At 39.4% G+C, this 15,726-nt stretch overlaps 2 protein-coding genes across 2 annotated transcripts in view; one reads left to right on the plus strand and one right to left on the minus strand.

The window, feature by feature from the left end:
- LOC131199363 (uncharacterized) overlaps window positions 1-15,726 on the minus strand; it is a 170,337-nt gene that overhangs the window by 59,634 nt on the left and 94,977 nt on the right. The window lies entirely within an intron of this gene.
- Window positions 1-15,726, plus strand: part of PDE9A (phosphodiesterase 9A) — a 91,706-nt gene that overhangs the window by 5,409 nt on the left and 70,571 nt on the right. The gene's annotated exons all lie outside the window — the stretch shown is intronic.

The following is a 15,726-nucleotide window of genomic DNA, read 5'->3' on the forward strand; positions in this document are numbered from 1 at the left end:
ATATATCTTCCCACAGAAAAGTAGTAGTTCAGAGAAGCTTTATTCTAAAGAAAGTGTCTGGAATGGATTTTGAATTGAGGAGCAAAACTTCTTAACAATCAGAAAATGACAAAATAATAATTAAGTAAAAATAAATATAGTACCATTTAAAATGATAGAGATGGAGGAAAGTAAATTTTAGTATCAATGTAGATCTCTTGTTTTCCTTTGCAAATTGGGGATTACAAGACTGAAGCAAGCTTGGAAGACATAGATTTGAGCAAGTTGATATAATATGTATTAAATATTCTTCAGCTTTACATATCTAGTGAGCTATTATGATGTCACATAGGCCATGCATTTGGCACGGGCACAACAGTGATGAAACATGCTCTGTAAAGTATTTAAAAATGTTATGTAGTGTGAAATAATGGGAATGGCATTTTAAGTGGAGTTTATACGATTTTTAGACCGTTTTTCATTTATTGTCAATAGTTTTAAGTGCATTTCCAAGCACAAGAAGTTCAGAACACTATATTTAGTTCCTTTAAACAGTAGGATTTTCCCATCCATTGCTAGAGATGGATGCAAAATGGAGCCTTTTCACTTGTCCAATTCCAGATTATAGAATTCTCTCCCCCGGGCAAATTGGCCGTTTATTTATATGGCATCTGTGATCTATTGTCAAGACATATCTCTTTTTCCCACTCTCTTAACCCCGACCTTACATTTTATGGTGTTAGTTTCTGATTTTTTTTATTTTTATGGTATTATTAGATTTTATAAGGTATTTTTTATAATGTTCAGCTGTTTTCAAATTTTATTAATGCTGCTTTAGTAGCCCTTTAGATTCAAAGTTTTAAGTGATTATGCATACAGTTATTGTAATAACTGCATTTCTATTAACTCAAGATCACCCTTATCAGTCTTAGACACCTGCATATCTTCTGCGATATTACTTTAACAAATGCCTGGTGGAAATTAAGGTAGCGAATTGAACTTGATACTCCTTGACAAAGAAAAAAAAAATTGGCTGAAAAGATAGGTCTACCAGTTTTTGATCACACTATTCACATGCTCCCATCATAGTAGAGAGTTATCTCCAGTTGCATGTTCCTAGATTCTCTTGGTGGCTTAAATCTTGCAGAGGCAGATTAAAACCTTCTGGGAGCAGACATATGGGTAGAAGATAGAAAGCAATAGAAAAAAAAGCATCTGGGGAACTATAAACACTTATCTCCAGCCTGGTACTTCTAAATACATTAGGATAACAGGTCCCAGAATTTCCAGCCAGCTGGGACTATTCTGATAAAATCTCTGGAGGAGTCTTGGTTATAGAAGACTGCAATAGGGATGTGCAGAAGGGCTGCCAAAATAAGCAACTATCAGCCGGGCAAGATATAATTTGCAGAACCATGGATAGTTCCAAGGCACACAGCTTGTTCCAGCAGTTGGTAGAATTGAACCAAATCCCTATGTATTGTATTAGATAGAAAACCTATATACAGTACAGCTCAAGTTCCATCTCAGGTAAGGAGGTCCTTAGAAGCTTTGACTCTGAACAAAGACTCATTTGATACTCTGCATGGTCTACTGGTGGGACCTACAGCATCTTGGGCAAGAAGGGGTAGTCCCTGTGAAGTGAGACCTCATGGGACCCAAACTGTGCAGTCTGCTGGCCCACTGGTCAGTGTTTTCCGATTTATTTGCCTCAAGCAATTTTGAAGCCAAATAGGAAAGGTTTATGTAATTTGGCTCTAGTTAGTATTGTCTTAAATACGTTTCAATTATACTATAAAATCCATAGTCACAGACATGGTGTTACAATACCCAGCTCTACAATTGCCAATCTATGTGAAGGCAGAAACCTTTTTCACCATGCTTCCTTAAAATTGGAAGTCCTTTCTGTCATTTACATTCTTGGATACCTTTGGGTATCCTACCACTTGTATGCTGAACATTTATAAAATATTTCTGCCAAGCAAAGATTTCTAAAGTTAAAAGTCAGAATTAAGTTGTCTTTGCCTTGTTTTGAAAAAAGTCTGAAAATTTTCAGAGACAATATAGCAATCCCAAAAATGTCAATATTTATCCTCAGAAGTTCAAAATTAGAACATTATGCAATGTAAGCATCATTTACTTGACTTTGTAGTAATTTTGTCAACGTTATATTGCTTTCAAAAAGGGAATGTTACTATCTCATTTTTAATTTTTTTCCTAAAAAAGCATCTCTGGTTTTTACCTCCATACCCCTAGTAGAAATGGTAATATTCCTAGTATAGGGATCGGCAACCTCAAACACTCGAAGAACCATTTGGACCCATTTCCCACAGAAAAGAAAACACCGGGAGCCACAAAACCCTTTTGCCATCTAAAATGAAGATAACACTGCATATATTTATTTATTTATTTATTATTTACATTTCTATACCGCCCTTCTCCGAAGACTCAGGGCAGTTTACAGCCAAGTTAAAAAGACATATACAAAAATTAAAACACAATATTTGAATTTAAAAATCTGAATTCATAGGCCGAATATTAAAATAACGTAATAAAACCACCCATTAAAAATTACCCTTAGGCCAACCCTGCTCGGTGAAACAAAAAAGTCTTGAGCTCACACTTAAAGGCCCAGAGGTTGGGAAGAAGGCGTAGCCCCAGAGGCAGTTCGTTCCATAGGGTAGGTGCCCCCCACAGAGAAGGCTCTTCCCCTGGGGGCCGCCAGCCGATATTGTTTAGCTGACAGCACCCTGAGGAGACCCTCCATGTGGGAGCGTGCATATCATTTTTTACCTTTATGCTATGTATAAAAAAACTTATTTATCCATGGTTGGCCTACTGGGGGTCAAAAAGCTCAATAAATTAGGTGCCAGCGGGTGTCACACATTGGCAGTTGTAACTCATATTTTGGGTGACAGGGAGCTGCAGCAGAGGGATGAAGGAGCCACATGCGGCTCCAGAGCCACGGGTTGCTGATCCCTGTCCTAGTAGAATTTTATTAAGCCAAATTAAGGTGAGGAGGGAGGGAGGGAGGGAGGGAGAGAGACATCATTGGTGTTCTTTGAGCTTGATTGCTTGCTTGCAGATGTTTCATTACCCAAATAGATAACATTATTAGTGCTAGTGATTACTTGCTATTTATATACATTAGCTTGCCCTTCCAGAGTTGTTGGGGTGTGTCTTCCGTTTTGCAGTTCCTTGATTAGGGGATTGTTTTCTGCTTGGTTGTTTCTCTGTGATTGTTTATCTCCTTAGCAGTTCCTTAACTAGGGTATTCTTTCCTGCTTGATTGTCTGCATACAAACAACCAAGCTCAGAAAGCACCAAGGATTCTACATTCGAGCCTGAACTACATACAGTATATTGTCTTCTACTGATGAGAGATTTGTTTCCAAATCTTGATTCCATGCTTTCTCCATGGAAATTATACAATTTGGAATTTCTTTACATAACACAATCTACTGTAAACTGATTCCCCAACCCCCTATTATTTTTGATTACTACTTTTATTCAACAAATTACTAGCTAAAGGACATTTTTATTGTTGAAAAAAATGTGGGAAGGACCGTATGTCTGAAAAAGCACTATAAATTTTAATACAGAAACTTGCCAGACAGATTTTTATCTGTTTCATTTGTTGATAATGAAACTTTATCAACTGGGACTTGGATTTTAAAAAATCAAGGAAATGAAAGTGAGGAGATAGTATCTTATTGGATTAAACAATGCTCTCTTCATAAAGACATGATTTGTACAATGTTAATTTCCATCTTTCAAATGCTGTGGTTTTGGAGAGAGCAGGTTAACTAAATTCTCTGTTGATCATCTGTTAAAAAGTTAAAATCCTTTTTTTACAATTATCTCATACATATTAAAAGATTTTACTTCAAAACACAAACTTTAAACTTTGGTCATTTACTGAACAAATATAAGCATTATTCCTAGATTATATTGTAAAGGGACCATTTGTTTAGTGACCATTCAAAGTTACAATTAAAAAGTTAAGTAAAACCTGTTCTCACATCTGTTGTAATCAAAACTTGGGTGCTTGGCAACCAGCATGTATTTACAACAGTTGCAGTGCCCAGGTTTGTGTGATCATTCATGACTCCTGACTAGCAACGTCATGGGGGGGAGCCAGATTCACTTATCAAATACATGATTCACTTAATAAATGAATCGATCCAGAGATCCACTTGACAACCATGGCAAAATTTAATTAACAACCATGGAAAAAATGTTGTAAAACTGAATGTGACACACGTAACACCACCTTGCTTAACAAGGGAATATTCTGATCCCAGTTACTATCAATCAATCAATCAATTTATTATTTATTTATTTATTTATTTAGTCTCCTATTACAGTCTTAGACCAGAATATCTGGTCCCAGTTATGATCATAAATTGAGGACTGTCAATAGGACTATCGATATTATAAATTCAACATGAATCTGTGAATCCAATTAAATGATTGCTTATTGATGTAGTTTTCATGGAGAAAAACTAACATGTTTGGAAAATTTTAAGAGTTATCAAAAGAACTGAAAGTTGAAAATATAAATGTTAACAAAAGAGAATAAAATCAACTATATTGGCCAACCACATTTTTCTCTGGTGAACCATTTTTGATGCTTCACCAGACACATGGGGTCTACTGCCTAGCAATCTGTATTACAATAGAAAAGCAGAATCCTTTTCCATCCTCCCTTACCCAGATGTAGGAGAAGGAATGGCAGAACCTGGGGAGTGGAGTGAAAAGGAGAATCATTAAGTAGCCACAAGCAAACTAAATCCAATTCCGTTTGAGTTGGACTTGATTGGCCCTTATCTAAGTCTAATCAGGTGTCCACAGCTATTGGAAAAGTTCACACATGGTACTGGCTTTAGCAATGAATCAATTTATTTCAACTTTCATGTGTGAACTTAATCTTTTGTGCCTGACACGAGGGGAGAGGAATATGTAGGAAGAGGAAGGAAACCTGCATGATGTATTTGGATTAGATGAACATTAATCTGTTCTGGTTCCAAAAAGAAATTTCCAGGTCCTTCCATGCTTTGAATAAACAATCTATAGTAGCTATATAATTTGAGTATCTTGATTGGTATTGAATAAGAAATATTTATGATATAAATTTAATTCTCCTCCTTCCATGATAGCTTTTTGCCTTTAGCATGGATTAATTCTGATTTAAATTTTTCAAAATTTTTCAAAGGTTTAGTAAAGTTAGACAATGAATTTGATATCCATATTAAGTCCAAATCAGAATTAGAATATTGCAGAATGAAAAATTATTTCAATCTGATCTGTCTGTTATTCAGCTCAAACTTCCATGGAAATTTAAGTCTAATGATATTTTTTTGTAGATGAAAATTGCAAAACTTTCTAGGAGTATGAGTTTACTTCCCTTAGCTGTAGCACGTGAACATAATAAACCACAATTTTCTAGAAACAAAAAATGAGTTTACATGACTATTTATGCCATGAGTCAGCTTGAGCTAGACAGAGTAGAAATATCCATATTAAAGAAATAAAATGAAAATATAATCTTGCTATCGTTAACATTACATGGAATGTTCTATTTCATATATATTTATATTTATATTTATATATATATAAATATATATATATATATTTCATATATTTCATATATTTCAAAAAAGCCAACTATGACCTTATAAACAACGACCTCTCATCTCTTGACTGGCAAAATCTGTTCTCAACCTTTATCACTGCCGAAGACCACTATAGAGTTTTCCTACTTGAAATCAATAGAATCATCAAACTATACGTACCACAAATCACCACCAAAATCAAAAAAAACAAATTACCCATATCAATAAAAAAGCTTCAATCCAAAAAAAAAATCCCTCTGGAGAAGAAACAAAAAGGGCTATTTAGCAAACTTCAAAAACTGCTACAGAAATATTTGCAACCAAATAAAAACTGAATGCACCATTTACCACACCAAACAAGAAGAAGACTTTCTGTGCACAAATTCAAATCGTGCTTTTTATAATTTTGTGAACAATAAAGTTAAAGAATCAAGATCCATCCCACCACTAAAAGAATCTAACGGCAAAGAATATAATGACGAAACAGTTAAAGCAAACCTCTTTAACACATTCTGTGGCTCAGTCTTTGTTAACAGTGATGGCTCATATCCGACATTCCCCAATCGTACCAACAATGAGTACAACGACTTAAAACATAGACTTAGATTTAGATTAGATTTATTAGATTTTTATACCACCCTTCTCCCGAAGGACTCAGGGCGGTTCACAGCCAGAATAAAACAATAATTATGTACACAATAAAACAATAATTAAAAAACTTATTGAATATCAGGCCAAAATTAAAACCATTTAAAACCATAAAAACCCCATAAAATTTACATCAAAATATTAAAAGCTACTAAAAATTTCTATGCCAATCCTGCGCGAATAAATAGGTAAGTCTTCAACTTGCGGCGAAAGGTCCGAAGGTCAGGCAGTTGACGGAGTCCTGGGGGGAGTTCATTCCAGAGGGAGCCCCCACAGAGAAGGCCCTTCCCCTGGGGGCCGCCAGCCGACATTTTTTTTTTGTTTACATTTATATCCCGCCCTTCTCCGAAGACTCAGGGCGGCTTACAGTGTGTAAGGGAATAGTCTCATTCTATTTGTATATTTTTACAAAGTCAACTTATTGCCCCCCCAACAATCTGGGTCCTCATTTTACCTACCTTATAAAGGATGGAAGGCTGAGTCAACCTTGGGCCGGGCTTGAACCTGCAGTAATTGCAGGCTGCTGTGTTCTAATAACAGGCTTCTTACAACCTGAGCTATCATGGCCCCATTGCTTGGCGGACAGCACCCTGAGGAGTCCCTCTCTGTGAGAGCGCACGGATCGGTGGGAGGTAATCGGTAGCAGTAGGCGGTCCCGTAAGTAACCTGGCCCTAAGCCATGGAGCGCTTTAAAGGTAGTAACCAAAACCTTGAAGTGCACCCGAAAAACCACGGGTAGCCAGTGCAGTCTGTGCAGGAGTGGTGTTACATGGGAGCCACGAACGGCTCCCTCTATCACCCGCGCAGCTGCATTCTGAACCAACTGGAGCCTCCGGGTGCTCTTCAAGGGGAGCCCCATGTAGAGAGCACTGCAGTAATCCAAGCGAGAGGTAACAAGAGCATGAGTGACCGTGCATAGGGCATCCCGGTCAAGGAAGGGGCGCAACTGGTGAATCAGGCGGACCTGATAAAAAGCTCTCCTGGAGACAGTCGTCAAGTGATCTTCAAAAGACAACCGCCCATTCAGGAGTACGCCCAAGTTGCGCACCCTCTCCATCGGGGCCACTTCACAGAAGATAATGTTGAAAAAGCTCTTCAAAACTGCTACAGAAATATTTGCAACCAAATAAAAACTGAATGCACCATTTACCACACCAAACAAGAAGAAGACTTTCTGTGCACAAATTCAAATCGTGCTTTTTATAATTTTGTGAACAATAAAGTTAAAGAATCAAGATCCATCCCACCACTAAAAGAATCTAACGGCAAAGAATATAATGAAACAGTTAAAGCAAACCTCTTTAACACATTCTGTGGCTCAGTCTTTGTTAACAGTGATGGCTCATATCCGACATTCCCCAATCGTACCAACAATGAGTACAACGACTTAAAACATAGACTTAGATTTAGATTAGATTTATTAGATTTTTATACCACCCTTCTCCCGAAGGACTCAGGGCGGTTCACAGCCAGAATAAAACAATAATTATGTACACAATAAAACAATAATTAAAAAACTTATTGAATATCAGGCCAAAATTAAAACCATTTAAAACCATAAAAACCCCATAAAATTTACATCAAAATATTAAAAGCTACTAAAAATTTCTATGCCAATCCTGCGCGAATAAATAGGTAAGTCTTCAACTTGCGGCGAAAGGTCCGAAGGTCAGGCAGTTGACGGAGTCCTGGGGGGAGTTCATTCCAGAGGGAGCCCCCACAGAGAAGGCCCTTCCCCTGGGGGCCGCCAGCCGACATTTTTTTTTTGTTTACATTTATATCCCGCCCTTCTCCGAAGACTCAGGCGGCTTACAGTGTAAGGAATAGTCTCATTCTATTTGTATATTTTTACAAAGTCAACTTATTGCCCCCCCAACAATCTGGGTCCTCATTTTACCTACCTTATAAAGGATGGAAGGCTGAGTCAACCTTGGGCCGGGCTTGAACCTGCAGTAATTGCAGGCTGCTGTGTTCTAATAACAGGCTTCTTACAACCTGAGCTATCATGGCTCCATTGCTTGGCGGACGGCACCCTGAGGAGTCCCTCTCTGTGAGAGCGCATGGGTCGGTGGGAGGCAATCGGTAGAAGTAGGCGGTCCCGTAAGTAACCTGGCCCTGAGCCATGGAGCGCTTTAAAGGTAGTAACCAACACCTTGAAGTGCACCTGAAAGACCACAGGTAGCCAGTGCAGCCTGTGCAGGAGTGGTGTTACATGGGAGCCGCGAACAGCTCCCTCTATCACCCGCGCAGCTGCATTCTGAACCAACTGGAGCCTCCGGGTGCTCTTCAAGGGGAGCCCCATGTAGAGCACTGCAGTAATCCAGAGAGGTAACAAGAGCATGAGTGACCGTGCATAGGGCATCCCGGTCAAGGAAGGGGCGCAACTGGTGAATCAGGCGGACCTGATAAAAAGCTCTCCTGGAGACAGTCGTCAAGTGATCTTCAAAAGACAACCGCCCATTCAGGAGTACGCCCAAGTTGCGCACCCTCTCCATCGGGGCCACTTCACAGAAGATAATGTTGAAAAAGCTCTTCGCAAACTGAAACCATCTTTATCTATTGGCCTGATGGACTATGTGCATACTTCTTAAAAAACTTTCCACTAATATAGCAGAACCTCTAAGCATAATCTTTGATAAAGCTTTCACGACTGGTTCCCTTCCCAAACTTTGGTCTCTAGCCACAGTCATCCCTATCCTCAAAAAAGGAGATCCCAGCCTAGTTGAAAATTACAGACCAATCTCTTTATGATGCGTCACCTGCAAAGTAATGGAATCTATCATCAACCAATCCATTACCCTCCACCTTGAAACAAACAACCTACTCTCTAATAAACAATTTGGTTTCAGAAAAAAATTATCATGTAACTTACAACTTCTCCACTGCAAAAACATATGGACTACAAATCTTGATCAAGGCAAAGCAATAGATGCAATCTACATATTCTGCAAAGCTTTTGACTCAGTAGTACATGATAAACTTCTCCTAAAACTAAAATCCTACAGCATTTCAGGACCTCTTCACAATTGGATAACTGCTTTCCTGTCAAAGAGACAACAAGTGGTCAAAATTGGCAATGCTTTATCAAATCCTGTTCCTGTCAAAAGTGGCGTTCCTCAAGGCAGCATTCTTGGACCAACACTCTTCATATTATACATTAATGATCTCTGTGACCATATCACAAGTAATTGTGTTCTCTTTGCTGACGATATCAAACTATTTAACACCACCAACAATACAACTACCCTTCAAAAAGACCTTGACTTTGTATCTGAATGGTCTAAAACTTGGCAACTCCAAATCTCAACCAGTAAATGCTCAGTCTTACATATTGGAAAAAAGAACCTAAACACTAAGTACAAGCTTGATGGACATTATCTTACAGATGACCCCCACCCTGTTAAAGACCTTGGAGTTTTCATATCAAATGATCTAAGTGCCAAAGCCCACGGCAACTACATCACAAAAAAGGCTCTAAGAGTTGTAAACCTAATTTTGCATAGCTTCTTTTCCAAAAACTTTACACTACTAACCTGAGCATACAAAACATTTACTAGACCTATTCTTGAATACAGATCACCTGTTTGAAACCCATACCACATCTCTGACATTAATACAATTGAACGCATCCAGAAATATTTTACAAGAAGAGTTCTCCACTCCTCTGAAAACAACAAAATACCTTATACCACCAGACTTGAAATCCTGGGATTAGAAAACTTAGAACTCCACTGACTCCGACAAGACCTGTGTTTAACACATAGAATCATCTATTGCAATGTCCTTCCTGTTAAAGACTACTTCAGCTTCAATCGCAATAATACAAGAGCCAATAATAGATTTAAACTTAATGTTAACCGCTTCAATCTTGATTGCAGAAAATATGACTTTTGGTAACAGAGTTGTTTACGCTTGGAACATACTACCTGACTGTGGTTTCTTCTCAAAATTCCAAAAGCTTTAACCAAAAACTGTCTACTATTGACCTCACCCCATTCCTAAGAGGACTATAAGGGGCGTGCATAAGATCACAAAAGTGCCTACCGTTCCTGTACTATTGTTTCCTTTCATTATATCAAATTAATATAGTTATTGCATACTTTTGCTCATATATATGCTTATGTGATGTGTTGTTGTTTTATGTTTATTTATTTATTTATTTTTTATTTATTTATTATATTTGTATACCGCCCTTCTCCCGAAGGACTCAGGGCGGTTCACAGCCAATAAAAACACAATACATAGAATACAAATTAAAAACTATATAAAAAACTGATTCAATAACGGCCTAAAAATTTAGATACAATTTAAAACCCCATTTAAAACCCCCAATTAAAACCCATCAATTTAAAAAACTAACCCAGTCCTGCGCAGATGAAAAAATACGTTTTAAGCTCGCGACGAAAGGTTCGGAGGTCCGGAAGTTGACGGAGTCCCGGGGGGAGTTCGTTCCAGAGGGCGGGAGCCCCCACAGAGAAGGCCCTTCCCCTGGGCATCACCAGACGACACTGTCGCGCCGATGGCACCCTGAGAAGTCCCTCTCTGTGAGAGCGCACGGGTCGGTGGGAGGTGCTTGTGTATACTGTTGTGACAAAATAAAAAATAAATAAAAATATAATAATGAATGATCGCCTTGGTTTGTTTGCTAAGTATTTGATAGACTTGAAAAAGACTTAGAGCAGAAAACTAAATTACAGCTTCCCTGCTGGTTAATTGTCTAACTTCACTTGAACACATCTGGCAACAGGGAGGAGCCCAGTCCCATACTGGTTCTATTATCAGTCTAGTCCCATTGTTAAGAAATTGTCTCTAATATTCACTTGAAAATTGCCTTCCTGTAACTTTAACCCTTCATTTAGTTTTTTGTTCTCTGAGTAACAAAGAACAGATATTTATGGGGCATCCTTTCAGATATTTGAAGAATAACATTATGCTTTGTCCTTGTTCTTCCTTTAAAAAGGTACAACATCCGTTCTTTCAGTCTCGCCTTAACTGTGTACTTCTTTGATCTTCCTCATTGCCATTCCCTACACCTTTTTCAGTGTCTCTGAATTCTTTTTTAAACTGAATCCTAAACACATTACTTGAAGTAGGGCACAACTAATAGAGAATTTAAAAAAAAAACATATTATACAATTCTATACTGGGATGGTAGAGAATGTCCTGCCTTGAGCAGGAGGTTGGACTAGAAGACCTCCAAGGTACCTTCCATCCCAATGACTTTATATTTGTAAATAATAAAAACCCATTTACCCAGTGGTGGGTTTCAAATTTTTAACAACCGGTTCTGTGGGCATGGCTTGGTGGGTGTGGCTGGGTAGTCATGTGATTGGGCAGGCGTGGCCAATGGTGGGATTGAAATAATTTAGCAACCGGTTCTTCCTAATGACTGGGTGGGTGGGCGTGGCTGTGGGTGTCATGTGATTGAGTGGGTGTGGCCAACTTTACATCACTCACTTGGGTGGTGCCTGTATGGGCCAGATGGGGTTTGGGAGGGAATCCAGGAGTCTACGGTGGGTGGGATAGGAGGAAAGAAAGAAAGATCCAACCTCTCTCTCTCTCTCTCTCTCTCTCTCTCTCTCTCTCTCTCTGTGTGTGTGTGTGTGTGAGAGAGAGAGAGAGAGAGAGAGAGAGAAAACACCACCGCCAGCCCTGATATAATTCTCCAAGATTGGATCGGATCTCTCTCTCTCTCTCCCCCTCTCTCCCTCCCTTAGAAAGTCTGCCAGGCTGAGGGAAAGTGCATGTGCTATAGCATGCTGCGGACACCCCTCACTCATCCCTTTGCCTGGCTTCCCTCCTCCCACTGCTTGCGCTCTCCCTCCCCAGTCTATCTTGATGCAGGTGAAAGCTCACAATTGCCCTTTCCAAGCCCGCTGTTGGTGAAGCTGGGCGCCGGTGAGGGCTGGCTTTTTGCCTAGTTTTGTCCAGTTGTCAGGGGGGAAACAGATGGGGGCCTGGGGAGGAAGCTGTTTCCCCCCCAACAGCTGGACAAACCTAGGCAAAAAGCCAGCCCTCCACCGACAAGTGATTATGATTATTATGATTGCTGTGCAAGATTGCTCAGGAAATATAAAAGGGGAATACCACTTCATGAACAGATGTAGTTTCAGCACAAGGATTGTCCACTATGGAAATATAAGTATCTCCCTTTTTATTTTAAATGTATTGGAAGAAATGTCCATCTGGGTTCAGTTCCAAGTGGGAAGAAAGACACTGGACACATGGAGACTCCTTGTAAAGATAGTTTAATGGTGGACAGGACTACATGGTTTGAGGTCCTGGGCAAAAAGAGCACGAGAGAGAGAGAGAGAGAGAGAGAGAGAGAGAGAGAGAGAGAGAGAGAGAGAGAGATTGATATCTTCTCTTGGGCTTTGAATTTTAGCTTCCTGTTCCTGTGGCTTTGGCTGTTGTAGGTAGGGGTCATAGTTAACCTTGTAGGTTTTCTGAGTCAAGCTTGGTTGAACTGTGCTGAGTAATATAATGAAGGGGCCTTGAGCAATTCCTATTATGGCTGAGGGCTAATCCTACCTTTGTTGGATCTCTAGTGAGGGTATTTGCTTATGAATAGACCTAGCCATCTCTTTATCTCTTAAGTGCTAACATCTGCTGTGGGCTATTGAGGGGTGGGGCTATTAAGAGTGAATCTACTTCCTTCCTAAAAAAAAAACATGTTTCTCCATTTCTCATCTAGGGAAATATAATATTCTGCCTTTTTTTAATATTTCCTAGAATATTTCATTCTTCTAGGAGTGGGATGGGTGATAATTTCCTACAAGTGCAAAGTGCAAAAAGGGCTTGCCATTCATTCCTCTCTCTGTTAGTTTAGGAACAATTTAAAATTCTGAATGTTGCTAGCTTCCTTCATAATCTATATGTGGGAAAACGTTCTATGGAATGGAATTGCATTACATAGCTGGATTTGTCTTAGTCCCCTTGGTTGAATCCTGAACTTCTGAAGTGAGGTCCACTACATGATAAGGACTTCGCATGATGAGAATGACTGTGTCATTGGGAATCTGGTTATGTGAAGCTCCTAAACATAAACCACACCTAGCAACTAGTCTGTAAGGTAAAAGCTAGCTTACCTTTCAGTATCACCCAACTTGGTGGTAGTGCAGCCGCTCCAGTGGCAAGGGTCTAGTCATGCCATGCTAATTTTAAGATATGTAACATTAGCAAAGGACCTCCTTCAAAGCATTAGGTGGCACTTCTTAAAGTTCATGGATCACTAGATGCATCTAAAAGCATTTTGATTGCATGGAAACATCAGCCTGCTTGGACCAACCCCTGGGGATGAATCTTTCAGGATAGAACCCAAATGAATGTCAGTTGGTTTAAACACTGTACAGATAGACCTCAGTCTATCAAGAAATCAATTGATTCATTGAGAATCAGAGAACCTATCCAATTTTAACAAGCATTTGTAGATTTCAAATAATCCTGTAAATATTTTAATGAAATACTTCTAAAATTCCTTGTTAGTGATCCTCAGCTCTCATTATAGAACCATAGGATGAAAAGTTGCTCGAGAGGAAAAAAATGTTAAGTCTGTAGTGCTGAAAAGGATAAATATTCTACTTCAGCAGCAGCTGTGTTTCTCCCTCCAGAAAAGAAAAAAAAAATAGAGCTTATTATGATTGGCTTAAAAGAATATCCTTTATTTCATTTCCTGATATGCTTATCAGAATGCAGCGAGGATTTTATTAGAAGAAAGGGAGTAGCCGTCATAGTCAATAAAAGAATAGGAAAAGCAGTGCTGCGATACAATCCTCAAAATGACAGAATGATCTCAGTTCAAATCCAAGGCAAACCATTCAATATCACAGTAGTCTATGCCCCAACCACTGGTGCTGAAAACGCTGAAGTTGACTGGTTCTATGAAAACCTACAACACCTTCTAGAATTAACACCAACAAAGGATGTCCTTAACATTATGGGGGATTGGAATGCTAAAGTAGCAAGTCAAAATATAACCGGAATAACAGGCAAGTTTGGTCTTGGAGTACAAAATGAGGCAGGGCACAGGCTGGTAGAATTTTATCAAGAGAATACGATGGTCATAGCAAACACTCTTTTCCGACAACCTAAGAGACATGTCTACACATGGACATCACCAGATGGTCAACACAGAAATCAGGTTGACTATGTGCTCTGCAGCCAAAGATGGAGAAGCTCTATACAGTCAGTAAAAACAAGACCAGGAGCTGACTGTGGCTCAGATCATGAGTTTTTATGGCAAAATTTAGGCTTAAATTGAAGAAAGTAGGGGAAAGCACTAGGCCATTCAGGTATGAACTAAATCATATCCCTGATGTATTTAGAGTAGAGGTGACAAATAGATTTAAGGAATTAGATCTGATAGATAGAGTGCCAGAAGAACTATGCATGGAGGTTCGCAACATTGTACAAGAGGTAGCAATTAAAGCAAAATGGCTGTCTGAGGAAGCCTTACAAATAGCTGAGGAAAGAAGGGAAGCAAAAGGTAAGGGAGAAAGAGAAAGATTCACCCAACTGAATGCAGAACCAGAGAATAGCTAGAAGACATAAGAATGCCTTATTTTTGGAACAGAAATAGAAGAAAACAATAGAATAGGGAGGACCAGAGATCTCTTCAAGAAAATTGGAGCTATGAAGGGAACGTTTCATGCAAAGATAGGCATGATAAATTGGAAGTTGGAATTAAGATTGCTGGGAGAAATATCAACAACCTCAGATATGAAGATGATACCACTCTAATGGCAGAAAGTGAAGAGGAACTAAAAGAAAACCCTTCTGATGTGGGTGAAGAAGGAGAGTGCAAAAGTTGGATTGAAACTCAACATTAAGAAAACTAAGATCATGGCATCCAGCCCTCTCAATTCCTGGCAAATAGATGGGGAAAACATGGAGGTAGTGACAGATTTTATTTTCCTGGACTCCAAGATCACCACACATGGGGGCTGCAGCCAAGAAATTAAAAGCCATTTGCTCCTGGGGAGGAAAGCTATGGCAAACCTAGACAACATACTAAAAAGCAGAGACATCACCCTGCCAATAAAAGTGCATATAGTCAAGGCTATGGTTTTCCCAGTTGCAGTGTAAGGCTGTGAAAGTTGGACCATAAGGAAGGCTGAGTGCCAAAAAATTGAGGCCTTTGAACTATGGTGCTGGAGAAGACTCCTGTGAGCCCCTTGGACTGCAAGGCGATCAAACTGGTCAACCTGACTGCTCTTTAGAAGGCCAGATCCTGAAGGTGAAACTGAAATGGTTACTTAATAAGAAGGAAGGACTCACTGGAGAAGAGCCTGATGCTGGGAACGATTGAGGGCAAAAGAAGAAGGAAACGGCAGAGAATGATGGAGTCACTAAAACAGTCGACGTGAGCTTAAATGGTCTTTGGGGAATGGTAGAGGACAGGAAGGCATGGAGGAAAGTTGTCCATGGGGTCGCGATGAGTCGGACACGACTTCGCAACTAATAACAATAACAATTATCTACAGCA

This window comes from Ahaetulla prasina, chromosome 5 (genome assembly GCF_028640845.1).
Source record: "Ahaetulla prasina isolate Xishuangbanna chromosome 5, ASM2864084v1, whole genome shotgun sequence".
NCBI lineage: Eukaryota > Metazoa > Chordata > Lepidosauria > Squamata > Colubridae > Ahaetulla > Ahaetulla prasina.